General features: G+C 45.1%; 4 long non-coding RNA genes across 4 annotated transcripts; all 4 read right to left on the bottom strand.

Annotated features, from left to right (window-relative positions):
• Positions 1-480: 480 nt before the first annotated feature.
• On the bottom strand, positions 481-4,614 carry LOC144901195 (uncharacterized). Its single transcript, XR_013629345.1, has 5 exons — positions 4,323-4,614; positions 4,134-4,246; positions 3,946-4,023; positions 1,596-3,485; positions 481-1,513 (listed from the first exon to the last, which is right to left on the bottom strand). It is a non-coding gene; the product is annotated as an uncharacterized LOC144901195 (long non-coding RNA).
• Positions 4,615-4,932: 318 nt separating this feature from the next.
• LOC144901185 (uncharacterized) lies at positions 4,933-5,402 on the bottom strand. The gene is made up of 3 exons (XR_013629331.1): positions 5,316-5,402; positions 5,080-5,226; positions 4,933-5,020 (listed from the first exon to the last, which is right to left on the bottom strand). It is a non-coding gene; the product is annotated as an uncharacterized LOC144901185 (long non-coding RNA).
• Positions 5,403-10,671: 5,269 nt separating this feature from the next.
• On the bottom strand, positions 10,672-11,808 carry LOC144901198 (uncharacterized). Its single transcript, XR_013629348.1, has 3 exons — positions 11,504-11,808; positions 11,315-11,427; positions 10,672-11,204 (listed from the first exon to the last, which is right to left on the bottom strand). It is a non-coding gene; the product is annotated as an uncharacterized LOC144901198 (long non-coding RNA).
• A 305-nt stretch (positions 11,809-12,113) lies between these two features.
• LOC144901186 (uncharacterized) lies at positions 12,114-12,517 on the bottom strand. Its single transcript, XR_013629332.1, has 3 exons — positions 12,497-12,517; positions 12,261-12,407; positions 12,114-12,201 (listed from the first exon to the last, which is right to left on the bottom strand). It is a non-coding gene; the product is annotated as an uncharacterized LOC144901186 (long non-coding RNA).
• Positions 12,518-15,413: the final 2,896 nt, after the last annotated feature.

The raw sequence follows: 15,413 nt of genomic DNA, 5'->3' as shown, positions 1-15,413 counted from the left end.
TAAAACCTGTAAAACCTCATCCCAAGACCTGCAAAACATGCTTACCGCCGAAGGACAAAACCCCTGAGACTCCAGCGCTACCGCACGAGTAAAGAGAAAAACCTCGACCAAGGTCAGCCACCGGGAGAGGAATCCGACCATTACGGTGACCAGCTGTCCCTGCTCTTGGATCTGATGGCGCGAGGGGAATTGGTTCCCCCCACTCCCCCACCAACCCGGGCCACAGAGGCCCTTCGGCGTTGGGAGTCAGAATTCGCTTTCCGTTGAGAACCCTAAGAAAGTGAAACCTGTGAAACCTGTGAAACCTGTGAAAACCTGTGAAAACCTGTGAAAACCTGTGAAAACCTGTGAAAACCTGTAAATCCTTATCCCAAGACCTGCAAAACATCCTTACCGCCGAAGGACAAAACCCCTGAGACTCCAGCGCTACCGCACGAGTAAAGAGAAAAACCTCGACCAAGGTCAGCCACCGGGAGAGGAATCCGACGATTACGGTGACCAGCTGTCCCTGCTCTTGGATCTGATGGCGCGAGGGGAATCGGTTCCCCCCACTCCCCCACCAACCCAGGCCACAGAGGCCCTTCGGCGTTGGGAGTCAGAATTCGCTTTCCGTTGAGAACCCTAGAGAAATTGAAAAATAGAATCCAGGAATATGAACCTGTAAAACCACCCGCACAAAACGAAGATCCGCCACCGACAAACCCTGACATCCAAGGATTGGAACAAGATTTGGAGGAACCCTCCACCTCTGGGAACCCTCCACCTCTGGGACGCCGGAAGGCCATCCATCCCAACCACTTCTCTTCGTTCTCGGCTCGATCCAACAGTTGCCGGGGCCTGCCTGGATGCCGGTATCCAAACAGAACCAGAGGTATCCTCATCCCAAGACCTGCAAGACCTGCAAAACATCCTTACCGCCGAAGGACAAAACCCCTGAGACTCCAGCGCTACCCCCTGGGTCAGCACCCAGCGCAAACGCACGAGGAAAGAGAAAAACCTCGACCAAGGTCAGCCACCGGGAGAGGAATCCGACGATTACGGTGACCAGCTGTCCCTGCTCTTGGATCAGATGGCGCGAGGGGAATCGGTTACCCCCCGGTCCCCTACCAACTCGGACCACATAGGCCCTTTGCTGTTGGGAGTCAGAATTTGCTTGACGACGCCCCACTACTTACGCCACCAAGGGAGTCACCTGCGGAAAAAGGCCAATGGGAAGATATACTGGCGGACATCAGCTTCGACAGTTCTATGTCCGGCTCAATCGGCGGGAGCCAAAAGCAACTGGTCCAGCGTCATCGGCACACCACCAGGAAAATGGTTGATTGGCAACTTGCCGTGCGGAAGAGATTCGTCATCCTGGGAGATTCCAGTTTCCACCAAATGACTTCCCAGACCTGCAGGTGGACAGCTTTCCGGGGGACACCTTCAGGAATGCCAAGGATCTTCTTGCCAACGCAATCGTTCCCACAAAGGTGGAAAAACTGGTGTTGTCCTTCGGGATCAACAGAAGAACCTGGAAGCACAAACACCCCACCTTTGCTAACTTGTGACTATTGTCAGGAGAAGACAGCATGAACATTTCAGTGCATCCTAACCCTTCCATTGGTTAAGACGGGGAGAAGAACCCAGAGTTGAAGCTGCAGATACTGTTTTTGCCCCACAGGCCTGGTGTGAGTGGAGAGCGCTAGCAAGGCTGGCCTTCATCCAGCCTGTAGAAGACAGCACAAACACTTCAGTTCATCCTAACCCCTGACTCCAACCCCGGACCCTAACCCTGGTTGTCAACGGGGGATCATCACTTGTGGTTAATACAAAAATATATATAATTATATTATATATTTATAGATATATAAATACAAAAATAGGGGTCACTGTAATCTACTGCTGTTTCTACTTGGTATGTACCGCCAACTAGTGGTCATCATGCACGTCACATGGCCTACTACAATTTGAGCTTGCAAGTGCAGTAATATCAGAACTGAAAATGACAGATGAGCACAAACTGACAACATGTACATTGTGCAAATGTGGCAAACTAATACATTTCAATGACTCGCGTGGCAAAGAACACTTTCTGGCAGTGTGATCTGGACAATTCTAAATGGGACAGGAAGACAATGGTTGAGAGAAGTTAACAAGGGACACTTCCTATAATTATTGTTTTTGCACAGGTAAATGCTTTGTGGTCAACATTCACCCACCAACTGTAAAATACAATTTCAGGTCAAATTCACAATTTTAGCACAAACTATATACTAGCTATGACTGTACAGCCAGCATAGATGTTCAACAATGGGTGACTTTTTCTCTCCTAAGACTCCTAACTCTCTTCTAAGTTATGACATATGCACTCACACACATCAACTGATGAGATGATAATTAAACTCATTGAATCCCTGAAAGCAACACATCAAGCTGTTGAGTAACACTATCATAAACAAGACCAAAAAAAATGTCCCTACTTAAATGACTGGGGTCAATATCTGGCACCATAGTACTACTGCACCTTTGTTTATTTAACTAACTAAACCAGGTTTAACTAACTATAAACGTTAGCTAAACCATTTGTTAGCTAGAAGGTTAGCCAAAACACTTGTTAGCTAGAACATTAGCACAGTTCAAACAGGCACTTTTGCAAATTTACCATTGGCTTAGCTCACAATACGTCTGTGGTAATGTTGGTTTAATACGAGAATATTACATGATAGAGATAAAGACATGCTACTCACCAGTGACGAAAGCGCACTGCTGCCGTCGGCGGGGTTTGAAAGAAATTCAAAATAAAAGCGCGCGCGCTAAAAATGTACAATAACGTCATACCATTTGTCAACAACATTCCAGCACATGAGGAGCAAATTGCCAGCACATGTCAACAACAACAAAATATAATCATTCACAAAAACAGGACTGGGGCTGCTCTTGGATCAGCTCACCTTGTACAGTATCTACAGTTAATGTCTATAGATACCGTGTTATTAGGAAAATATAGCCAGCCGAAAGCATGTTGATTGTGAGTATGCTCAAAGACAATGTCACTAGAAAAGTCTGATGCAAGACTCCCTTGGTGCACTCTACTTTTATGGCGTTCAATGAAGAGTAGACATTTGTGCTAACTCTAGCACCATGTGTTGTGTCTATTTAAAAGTTAAATGATCTGGTTAGATAATTATTTTATATACTATACCTCTGTCTCGTTCTTTTTTAAGTGTGATCTTATGTGACTGAGGAGTACAGACTGAAAATGGTTGCTCAGATGTGCATAAAGGACACTAAAAAGTCACAATTAAGTATGATATCTTGACAGGTGACTACTCAGTGCACCAAGTGTCTGAAATGTGCACATGCAATCATCATGGAGGCATGGGAGGGGGCTCATTTTTGAAAAGTGGTTGTGCTGCAATCTACAGTGTTTAAATAGATGTTCTAGTGGTAAAAAAAAAAGCTGAACAGAACTTACAGTGCCGAGTCACGTTCGTTGCAGCAACCTGAAAACACATACACAAAATATTAGACAGGGCACCACTTTTGAAGTTTAAACCTCTGTCAGAGCTAGCAAAGTACAACAGAACACACCGACATTGCTTCAAACAATATTATGTGTGTTAGCCTGTTAAACTATTCAATCTGCAACATTTTACACACACACACTGAATGTTGAACCTGAATTTGCCAACAAATAGTTTAACGTCTGTCACCCCCTTGTGACAGCTCTTAGTTTTCCTCAGTTCCTCGTTCATGCCCTTGTTTTGTATTTCCTTCCTGTGTTGCTCTGCTGTGTTTTCAGTTGATGTCCATTATCTCCCGCACCTGTTTCTCATTATTTGTGATGCCTATTTGGTTCAGGTGCGCGCTCCTTTCTTTGTTGGGTCATTGATGTTGTTTTCTCTGTTGAACATGCTAGTGCGTTGGTCTGCTGCATAGTATCAACAATAAATGCCTTTTTACCTGCTATTGGGTCCTCATCTCTGCATCCTGGGGTCGTGCCGTAAAGCTCCCAAGCCGGAACGTGACAACCTCTCTGTGCTAACCACAAAAAAGAAAATTAATTATCTAACCAGATCATTTAACTTTGAGACAGACAACATGTGGTGCTAAAGTTAGCTTTCTGCTTGTTTAAAGCATCGGCAGCTTACCGGAGCAAAGGTAGCTTAACACACAGCCAGTGCAATCCTAGCCTCAAGAGGCTGACACTGCACTTCCTGCAAGCCCTCCAAAATGCACGCCAGGTCCTCAACAACCAACCCCGCTGCAAATTAAAACAACCATGGCTGCGGTCACATGATGCACCGTCACCGGTACACGCCCAGTAATTTTATGCCTACCTTTCACATACGCTGCTGATGGCACGACAGACCAGAGCCCGCCACCGGAGCGCGCCAACACAGCCTCGACAGGTGAACAGCAAGGAACAATGAGCGCCCCGGTGACGCCAAGACCCATCAATAACCCTGGCACCGCCTCGCAATCGAGCCCCAACAGCTGATGCCAATTCAGGTGGAAGCGCAACAACGCTCAACCTACCAAAAATGCTGCACATGTAATTCATGTGGCAGCAAGAATATCTGTATTCATTAGTGCAGTTCATTAGTGGAGTGGAGTATTTTGAGGTAAGAGATTAAATTAATACAATTTGGAATGAGGCTGTAACTTGACAAAATGTGGAAAAAGTGAAGCGCTGTGAATACTTTCCGGATGCACTGTATGTGCCCTGGGATTGGCTGGCCACCGGTCCAGGGTGTACCCCGCCTCTCGCCCCAAATCAGGCTCCAGCATACCCCAACCCTAGTGAGGATAAGACATAGAAAAGAGTTTCTACCGGAGTGTCCACCAAACTTGACCTAAGAACCCAATGTAGCATGAAAACCAAATAAGACCTGAGACTAGTGTGCTTGGATATACGCAGCGCTCACTTTTGCATCACATCTGCCTCCCGTTTCTGCTGCTCAGTCGAGCGGTCGGAGTCTTTGGAAGTGAATTTAGCCTCATGATCACCACGAGGACATTTGCTCGGAATCAGCATCTGCAACAATTGCATGTGAAGTCTGGTGCGAGTTAAGACTAGAATGAGAGATCGCCTACCTTGAGTTCAGCTCGAAGAAGAATCTGACTCTCTGGGGAGGCGCCATCCAGATGGAACCACTGATCCAGGACCAGTTCTGGTTCCGAGAGCAGCTCTCTGATTGGGACGACTAAGGAACCCATGGGCAACGTCCAGCTGTGAGAGAGCTGGAGAAACAAAGTGTAAAGGTAGTAATACAAGTCAAGTTTGTTGATATCACATGGTGGAAATACTAAAAATAATATTGTTAACTTACCTTGACAACAACATTCTCTTCTCTAGGGTCATGAACCAGGAAGCAGAACGCCTCATTCCACTGAGGTGATGTCGTGCGATCACACACCTACAGCAAAGATGGACGTGTTAGTCCCGGATGCCAATACCCTGGTTATTATTTGGCTAGTTGCCACGCTTAGTAGTCTCACAGTAGTTTTGTGGGATGTTTTTCCAAGAAGCATATCCGCTCCCACTTTTGGCTCTTTTCCACTCTTTTCCACCTGTTGACACGCCACATGGGTCATAATAAAACACAGATCATGCCTCCTCAGTACCTCCTCGACTCACTTACTGGTAAACCATCTGCTTGTTCGATGAAGACAAACAAAAGTCCCACAGATGGAACGGCTTTGTTCTGGTAGGACTGCCTGGAGTAGAACTTGAGAATCTGAAGAGAATGGTTCGATATTAGTATTTTTTATAGTTGAATGAAGCATTAGTACGCTTTTTCTTCTTCTGGAAGCACCCCCCTTATCCAGTTGGTCTGCCTCCGAGGCTGTTGGAAGCCATTCCAGGATCAGGTGAACGCGACCTGACTTGACATCACTGAGCGTGTACTGATACACTGATACATAAAACACACACAATCCTTTGAATGCTTGAACAATTCAATGACAATAATATAAGCCGTTTCCATACCTGATCCGTGTACTGAGAATCAATTATGTCCTTCAGTTTGACCTTCAGCCTGCATGTTGAGAAACATGACAATTATTTCAACCACTTGATAATGGAATGGATTTCTTTTCTCTAATTCATGTTTATTTTTATTTATTTACACTGCAATATTTGATATTTATACATATATATTTAATATCATTTGCGTTCTACATGAATGTTCTAAATGATTCCAACCATATCAAATTCTACAACCTGTCTTTAATATACTGTAAGTGTGTGACATAATTTTTCTTGTGAATCGGACAATAAAGTGTAGATAAAGGAGGATGGCGGTGCTCTTCTCAATACTGGCATCGCTGCGCTGGAGGTAGTAAGCAGTATTATCAAGCAGTTGCAGTATGTGACAGTATCGATAATAACAACACTACTAATGTGTACTGGAAGCAGTACCTTCCCATAAAGTCATCCTTCATGTCCATGTCTTTATCAAACACCTCCAGATGTAACCTGATGGAGCAACAAAACTCATCATTTATCATCTGGTACATGTATTCATAATGTGACGAGTTGCTACTTTACTGTGGCCAGCAAGCTTTCTACAAATGGATTAAGGATTAAATATTCTAAAACAAAAGATGCAGATTGGGCATTGATACTTTTATGTTGAAAGAACTCAATTGTACATCAATAACTCCTGTAACCACAAATCTCACTCTCTCAATTTCTGCGGCAGTTTTTCCTTGTGTATGGAAGGCATCAGCTGTCATTCAATATATAAGAACGTAGATCCTTGTCCGTTTCCAATTTCAAACCAATCTTCGACTTGAAAAAAGGTTTTGACACTGTAAAGCATAGAATAACCTAAACCATGTTGGTGTCATTCAACAGCTGTACTGTAATCTTACCTTGTCTAAGCTGTTGGGACCAAATTCTTGAGCGTCAACATCCTTCAGTATTCTGTTAAATGGATGGAGAATGCTGCACATGTAATTCATGTGGCAGCCAGAATATCTGTATTCATTAGTGCAGTCCAAAAAAGGAAAAGCAAGGCGATGGGGGCAGAAGGCATACCATGGAGCAGTCCAGAGACAAAAGAACTCCCAAAAACAGCTGGAGGAGGTCGCGGTCCACTGGGCAGTACACTGAAAAAAAATTTGGAGTGCCATTTACTTGAGAAAAGCTAGGTAACAATTTGCACGCACAATTCCCAAGCAACTTTTCCTTGGGAAATACTCTGGTCAAATTTACTTTTTTTGAATGAAAGAGGTACTCTTTGCTAGTAAATTTGACCCCAAACTACCTTTGAATCTACTTCAAAATCCATATAAATGTACTCGCTTTTCAGGATTGTTTAACTAGTTTTCCCTGACTTTATTTGGAGCAATTTATAAGTAATATTTACATGATTTAAGCTACCACCTACACCACTTTTCTAATATGATTGTGTAGTATTTTTTTAAGATGGCCTTCTTTGAATGAAATGATCTTAACACATCTTCTACAAAACATTATTTCAAACCAGAACAGCTTCACTGCATTTGTACTAAAGCTGTATTTACTTCCAGATGACGGTGCACAAAAACGCAACACAGCCACAGGTTGAGGTACCTGTGAAATTAATTCAACATTTCATAACTAAACCAAAGACCTGGGATTTATTCCCTTAATTGGGAATCGTATTATTAGAATGATTATTTTTTGACTTCCACTTTCCTCATGCAGGTATGGACTTCCCACACTAGTGTGCCAGTCGCCTCCTTCTGGACGTTTGGTGTCTACTATACACTCAATTGGAGTCCACCTGCAGTAAATTCAGTTGATTGGACATGATTTGGAAATATAATAACCTTTTTCACATTGTCATAATGGAGTATTTTGAGCTAAGAGATTAAATTAATACAATTTGGAATGAGGCTGTAACTTGACAAAATGTGGAAAAAGTGAAGCGCTGTGAATACTTTCCGGATGTGCTGTATGTGCCCTGGGATTGGCTGGCCACCGGTCCAGGGTGTACCCCGCCTCTCGCCCCAAATCAGGCTCCAGCATACCCCCACCCTAGTGAGGATAAGAGACATAGAAAATGAATGAATAACTAAACCATGTTGGTGTCATTCAACAGCTGTACTGTAATCTTACCTTGTCTAAGCTGTTGGGACCAAATTCTTGAGCGTCAACATCCTTCAGTATTCTGTTAAATGGATGGTCAAATTTATATCTGGCCCTAACGAGCCCTAGCCAGCCCTAAAGAGCCCTGGCCCCAACTCGCCCTAGCCAGCCCTGGCCCCAACTCGCCCTAGCCCCAACTCGCCCTAGCCAGCCCTGGCCCCAACTCGCCCTAGCCAGCCCTAAAGAGCCCTGGCCCCAACTCGCCCTAGCCAGCCCTAACTCGGCCCTAAAACCCTCCTCCAACCATAGCCCTAAAACCCTAACCCAAACATTCAAACGAGATCTATGTTGACTACTTACCCAACGGCGCAGCGCAGACTACTCATGTTTCCTTCGGTTAGCTGGTCCGTTGATACCACCATTCTCTGCCAGTCTGTCTACTTCCTCTTTTGTTTCAACGCTCCAAGGCGTATTACTGCCCTCCACAGGTTGGGCACAAGTGTAAGAAGGCTGGGGGGGCTGGGGCGAGGGAGTGGGGGGCTGGGGTGTGGGACGGGGGAGGCTGGGCCTAAATGTAGAAGGCTGGGGGGCTCGGGGACTGGGGTGTGGAAGGCTGGGCCCAAATGAGGAAGGCAGGGGGTGAGGGAGGGGGGAGGCTGCTATTTCTACTTGCTATGTACTGCCAACTAGGGGTCACTTTAAAGTAATGCTATTCTACTCGGTAAATACCACCATCTCGTGGTCACTTTAATGGACTGCTGCTTCCAACAATGCAATCTCAATGGGCGACGTTTTTCGCCAGTAACTCCCCAACGAAAGGTCGTATAAACATAGAACCGACTTCTGCCTACACAAATTCAGCTGCAAGCTTTCCGTTGAGACCCCCAAGCCAAACAAACTTGGGTGCCCTCATTCCATCCCAAGACCTGCAAAACATCCTTACCGCCAAAGGACAAAACCCCTGAGACTCCAGCGCTACCCCCTGGGTCAGCACCCAGCGCAAACGCACGAGGAAAGAGAAAAACCTTGACCAAGGTCAGCCACCGGGAGAGGAATCCGGCGATTACGGTGACCAGCTGTCCCTGCTCTTGGATCTGATGGCGCGAGGGGAATCGGTTCCCCCCACTCCCCCACCAACCTGGGCCACAGAGGCCCTTCGGCGTTGGGAGTCAGAATTCGCTTTCTGTTGAGAACCCTAAGAAATTGAAAAATAGAATCCAGGAATATGAACCTGTAAAACCTGTAAAACCTCATCCCAAGACCTGCAAAACATGCTTACCGCCGAAGGACAAAACCCCTGAGACTCCAGCGCTACCGCACGAGTAAAGAGAAAAACCTCGACCAAGGTCAGCCACCGGGAGAGGAATCCGACCATTACGGTGACCAGCTGTCCCTGCTCTTGGATCTGATGGCGCGAGGGGAATTGGTCCCCCCCACTCCCCCACCAACCCGGGCCACAGAGGCCCTTCGGCGTTGGGAGTCAGAATTCGCTTTCCGTTGAGAACCCTAAGAAATTGAAACCTGTGAAACCTGTAAAACCTGTAAAACCTGTAAAACCTGTAAAACCTGTAAAACCTGTAAAACCTGTAAAACCTGTAAAACCTGTAAAACCTGTAAAACCTGTAAAACCTGTAAAACCTGTAAAACCTGTAAAACCTGTAAAACCTGTAAAACCTGTAAAACCTGTAAAACCTGTAAAACCTGTAAAACCTGTAAATCCTTATCCCAAGACCTGCAAAACATCCTTACCGCCGAAGGACAAAACCCCTGAGACTCCAGCGCTACCGCACGAGTAAAGAGAAAAACCTCGACCAAGGTCAGCCACCGGGAGAGGAATCCGACGATTACGGTGACCAGCTGTCCCTGCTCTTGGATCTGATGGCGCAAGGGGAATCGGTTCCCCCCACTCCCCCACCAACCCAGGCCACAGAGGCCCTTCGGCGTTGGGAGTCAGAATTCGCTTTCCGTTGAGAACCCTAAGAAATTGAAAAATAGAATCCAGGAATATGAACCCTGTGAACCCTGTGAACCCTGTAAAACCTGTAAAACCTGTAAATCCTCATCCCAAGACCTGCAAAACATCCTTACCGCCGAAGGACAAAACCCCTGAGACTCCAGCGCTACCGCACGAGTAAAGAGAAAAACCTCGACCAAGGTCAGCCACCGGGAGAGGAATCCGACGATTACGGTGACCAGCTGTCCCTGCTCTTGGATCTGATGGCGCGAGGGGAATCGGTTCCCCCCACTCCCCCACCAACCCAGGCCACAGAGGCCCTTCGGCGTTGGGAGTCAGAATTCGCTTTCCGTTGAGAACCCTAAGAAATTGAAAAATAGAATCCAGGAATATGAACCCTGTGAACCCTGTGAACCCTGTGAACCCTGTAAAACCTCATCCCAAGACCTGCAAAACATCCTTACCGCCGAAGGACAAAACCCCTGAGACTCCAGCGCTACCGCACGAGGAAAGAGAAAAACCTCGACCAAGGTCAGCCACCGGGAGAGGAATCCGACGATTACGGTGACCAGCTGTCCCTGCTCTTGGATCTGATGGCGCGAGGGGAATCGGTTCCCCCCACTCCCCCACCAACCCAGGCCACAGAGGCCCTTCGGCATTGGGAGTCAGAATTCGCTTTCCGTTGAGAACCCTAGAGAAATTGAAAAATAGAATCCAGGAATATGAACCTGAATATGAACCGACATTGCTTCAAACAATATTATGTGTGTTAGCCTGTTAAACTATTCAATCTGCAACATTTTACACACACACTGAATGTTGAACCTGAATTTGCCAACAAATAGTTTAACGTCTGTCACCCCCTTGTGACAGCTCTTAGTTTTCCTCAGTTCCTCGTTCATGCCCTTGTTTTGTATTTCCTTCCTGTGTTGCTCTGCTGTGTTTTCAGTTGATGTCCATTATCTCCCGCACCTGTTTCTCATTATTTGTGATGCCTATTTGGTTCAGGTGCGCGCTCCTTTCTTTGTTGGGTCATTGATGTTGTTTTCTCTGTTGAACATGCTAGTGCGTTGGTCTGCTGCATAGTATCAACAATAAATGCCTTTTTACCTGCTATTGGGTCCTCATCTCTGCATCCTGGGGTCGTGCCGTAAAGCTCCCAAGCCGGAACGTGACAACCTCTCTGTGCTAACCACAAAAAAGAAAAATAATTATCTAACCAGATCATTTAACTTTGAGACAGACAACATGTGGTGCTAAAGTTAGCTTTCTGCTTGTTTAAAGCATCGGCAGCTTACCGGAGCAAAGGTAGCTTAACACACAGCCAGTGCAATCCTAGCCTCAAGAGGCTGACACTGCACTTCCTGCAAGCCCTCCAAAATGCACGCCAGGTCCTCAACAACCAACCCCGCTGCAAATTAAAACAACCATGGCTGCGGTCACATGATGCACCGTCACCGGTACACGCCCAGTAATTTTATGCCTACCTTTCACATACGCTGCTGATGGCACGACAGACCAGAGCCCGCCACCGGAGCGCGCCAACACAGCCTCGACAGGTGAACAGCAAGGAACAATGAGCGCCCCGGTGACGCCAAGACCCATCAATAACCCTGGCACCGCCTCGCAATCGAGCCCCAACAGCTGATGCCAATTCAGGTGGAAGCGCAACAACGCTCAACCTACCAAAAATGCTGCACATGTAATTCATGTGGCAGCAAGAATATCTGTATTCATTAGTGCAGTTCATTAGTGGAGTGGAGTATTTTGAGGTAAGAGATTAAATTAATACAATTTGGAATGAGGCTGTAACTTGACAAAATGTGGAAAAAGTGAAGCGCTGTGAATACTTTCCGGATGCACTGTATGTGCCCTGGGATTGGCTGGCCACCGGTCCAGGGTGTACCCCGCCTCTCGCCCCAAATCAGGCTCCAGCATACCCCAACCCTAGTGAGGATAAGACATAGAAAAGAGTTTCTACCGGAGTGTCCACCAAACTTGACCTAAGAACCCAATGTAGCATGAAAACCAAATAAGACCTGAGACTAGTGTGCTTGGATATACGCAGCGCTCACTTTTGCATCACATCTGCCTCCCGTTTCTGCTGCTCAGTCGAGCGGTCGGAGTCTTTGGAAGTGAATTTAGCCTCATGATCACCACGAGGACATTTGCTCGGAATCAGCATCTGCAACAATTGCATGTGAAGTCTGGTGCGAGTTAAGACTAGAATGAGAGATCGCCTACCTTGAGTTCAGCTCGAAGAAGAATCTGACTCTCTGGGGAGGCGCCATCCAGATGGAACCACTGATCCAGGACCAGTTCTGGTTCCGAGAGCAGCTCTCTGATTGGGACGACTAAGGAACCCATGGGCAACGTCCAGCTGTGAGAGAGCTGGAGAAACAAAGTGTAAAGGTAGTAATACAAGTCAAGTTTGTTGATATCACATGGTGGAAATACTAAAAATAATATTGTTAACTTACCTTGACAACAACATTCTCTTCTCTAGGGTCATGAACCAGGAAGCAGAACGCCTCATTCCACTGAGGTGATGTCGTGCGATCACACACCTACAGCAAAGATGGACGTGTTAGTCCCGGATGCCAATACCCTGGTTATTATTTGGCTAGTTGCCACGCTTAGTAGTCTCACAGTAGTTTTGTGGGATGTTTTTCCAAGAAGCATATCCGCTCCCACTTTTGGCTCTTTTCCACTCTTTTTCACCTGTTGACACGCCACATGGGTCATAATAAAACACAGATCATGCCTCCTCAGTACCTCCTCGACTCACTTACTGGTAAACCATCTGCTTGTTCGATGAAGACAAACAAAAGTCCCACAGATGGAACGGCTTTGTTCTGGTAGGACTGCCTGGAGTAGAACTTGAGAATCTGAAGAGAATGGTTCGATATTAGTATTTTTTATAGTTGAATGAAGCATTAGTACGCTTTTTCTTCTTCTGGAAGCACCCCCCTTATCCAGTTGGTCTGCCTCCGAGGCTGTTGGAAGCCATTCCAGGATCAGGTGAACGCGACCTGACTTGACATCACTGAGCGTGTACTGATACACTGATACATAAAACACACACAATCCTTTGAATGCTTGAACAATTCAATGACAATAATATAAGCCGTTTCCATACCTGATCCGTGTACTGAGAATCAATTATGTCCTTCAGTTTGACCTTCAGCCTGCATGTTGAGAAACATGACAATTATTTCAACCACTTGATAATGGAATGGATTTCTTTTCTCTAATTCATGTTTATTTTTATTTATTTACACTGCAATATTTGATATTTATACATATATATTTAATATCATTTGCGTTCTACATGAATGTTCTAAATGATTCCAACCATATCAAATTCTACAACCTGTCTTTAATATACTGTAAGTGTGTGACATAATTTTTCTTGTGAATCGGACAATAAAGTGTAGATAAAGGAGGATGGCGGTGCTCTTCTCAATACTGGCATCGCTGCGCTGGAGGTAGTAAGCAGTATTATCAAGCAGTTGCAGTATGTGACAGTATCGATAATAACAACACTACTAATGTGTACTGGAAGCAGTACCTTCCCATAAAGTCATCCTTCATGTCCATGTCTTTATCAAACACCTCCAGATGTAACCTGATGGAGCAACAAAACTCATCATTTATCATCTGGTACATGTATTCATAATGTGACGAGTTGCTACTTTACTGTGGCCAGCAAGCTTTCTACAAATGGATTAAGGATTAAATATTCTAAAACAAAAGATGCAGATTGGGCATTGATACTTTTATGTTGAAAGAACTCAATTGTACATCAATAACTCCTGTAACCACAAATCTCACTCTCTCAATTTCTGCGGCAGTTTTTCCTTGTGTATGGAAGGCATCAGCTGTCATTCAATATATAAGAACGTAGATCCTTGTCCGTTTCCAATTTCAAACCAATCTTCGACTTGAAAAAAGGTTTTGACACTGTAAAGCATAGAATAACCTAAACCATGTTGGTGTCATTCAACAGCTGTACTGTAATCTTACCTTGTCTAAGCTGTTGGGACCAAATTCTTGAGCGTCAACATCCTTCAGTATTCTGTTAAATGGATGGAGAATGCTGCACATGTAATTCATGTGGCAGCCAGAATATCTGTATTCATTAGTGCAGTCCAAAAAAGGAAAAGCAAGGCGATGGGGGCAGAAGGCATACCATGGAGCAGTCCAGAGACAAAAGAACTCCCAAAATCAGCTGGAGGAGGTCGCGGTCCACTGGGCAGTACACTGAAAAAAAATTTGGAGTGCCATTTACTTGAGCAAAGCTAGGTAACAATTTGCACGCACAATTCCCAAGCAACTTTTCCTTGGGAAATACTCTGGTCAAATTTACTTTTTTTGAATGAAAAAGGTACTCTTTGCTAGTAAATTTGACCCCAAACTACCTTTGAATCTACTTCAAAATCCATATAAATGTACTCGCTTTTCAGGATTGTTTAACTAGTTTTCCCTGACTTTATTTGGAGCAAATTATAAGTAATATTTACATGATTTAAGCTACCACCTACACCACTTTTCTAATATGATTGTGTAGTATTTTTTTAAGATGGCCTTCTTTGAATGAAATGATCTTAACACATCTTCTACAAAACATTATTTCAAACCAGAACAGCTTCACTGCATTTGTACTAAAGCTGTATTTACTTCCAGATGGCGGTGCACAAAAACACAACACAGCCACAGGTTGAGGCACCTGTGAAATTAATTCAACATTTCATAACTAAACCAAAGACCTGGGATTTATTCCCTTAATTGGGAATCGTATTATTAGAATGATTATTTTTGACTTCCACTTTCCTCATGCAGGTATGGACTTCCCACACTAGTGTGCCAGTCGCCTCCTTCTGGACGTTTGGTGTCTACTATACACTCAGTTGGAGTCCACCTGCAGTAAATTCAGTTGATTGGACATGATTTGGAAATATAATAACTGTCTATATAAGGTCCCACAGTTGACTGTGCATGTCAGAGCACAAACGCCAAGCATGAAGTCAAAAGAACTGTCTGTAGACCAGCGAGACAGGATTGTCTTGAGGCACAAATCTGGGGAAGGATACAGAAACACTTCAGCTGCTTTGAAGGTCCCAATGAGCACAGTGGCCTCCATCCCTACAGTGAAGCATGGTGGTGGCAGCATCATGCAGCAGCAGCAGGAACTGGCAGACTAGTCAAGATAGAAGGAAAAATGAATGCAACAATATATAGAGATATCCTGGATGAAAATATTGCTGCATTCATTTTTCCTTCTATCCTGGCTAGTCGAATAATGGGGGCCACTGTGCTCATTGGGACCTTCAAAGCAGCAGAAATGTTTCTGTATCCTTCCCCAGATTTGTGCCTCAAGACAATCCTGTCTCGCAG

The sequence above is a fragment of the Doryrhamphus excisus genome, linkage group LG10, assembly GCF_037039965.1.
Source record: "Doryrhamphus excisus strain RoL-2023G ecotype Guam linkage group LG10, RoL_Dexc_Guam_v1.1, whole genome shotgun sequence".
NCBI lineage: Eukaryota > Metazoa > Chordata > Actinopteri > Syngnathiformes > Syngnathidae > Doryrhamphus > Doryrhamphus excisus.
The sequence above is the reverse complement of the archived record's forward strand: the minus strand, read 5'-3'. Positions and strand labels throughout refer to the sequence as shown.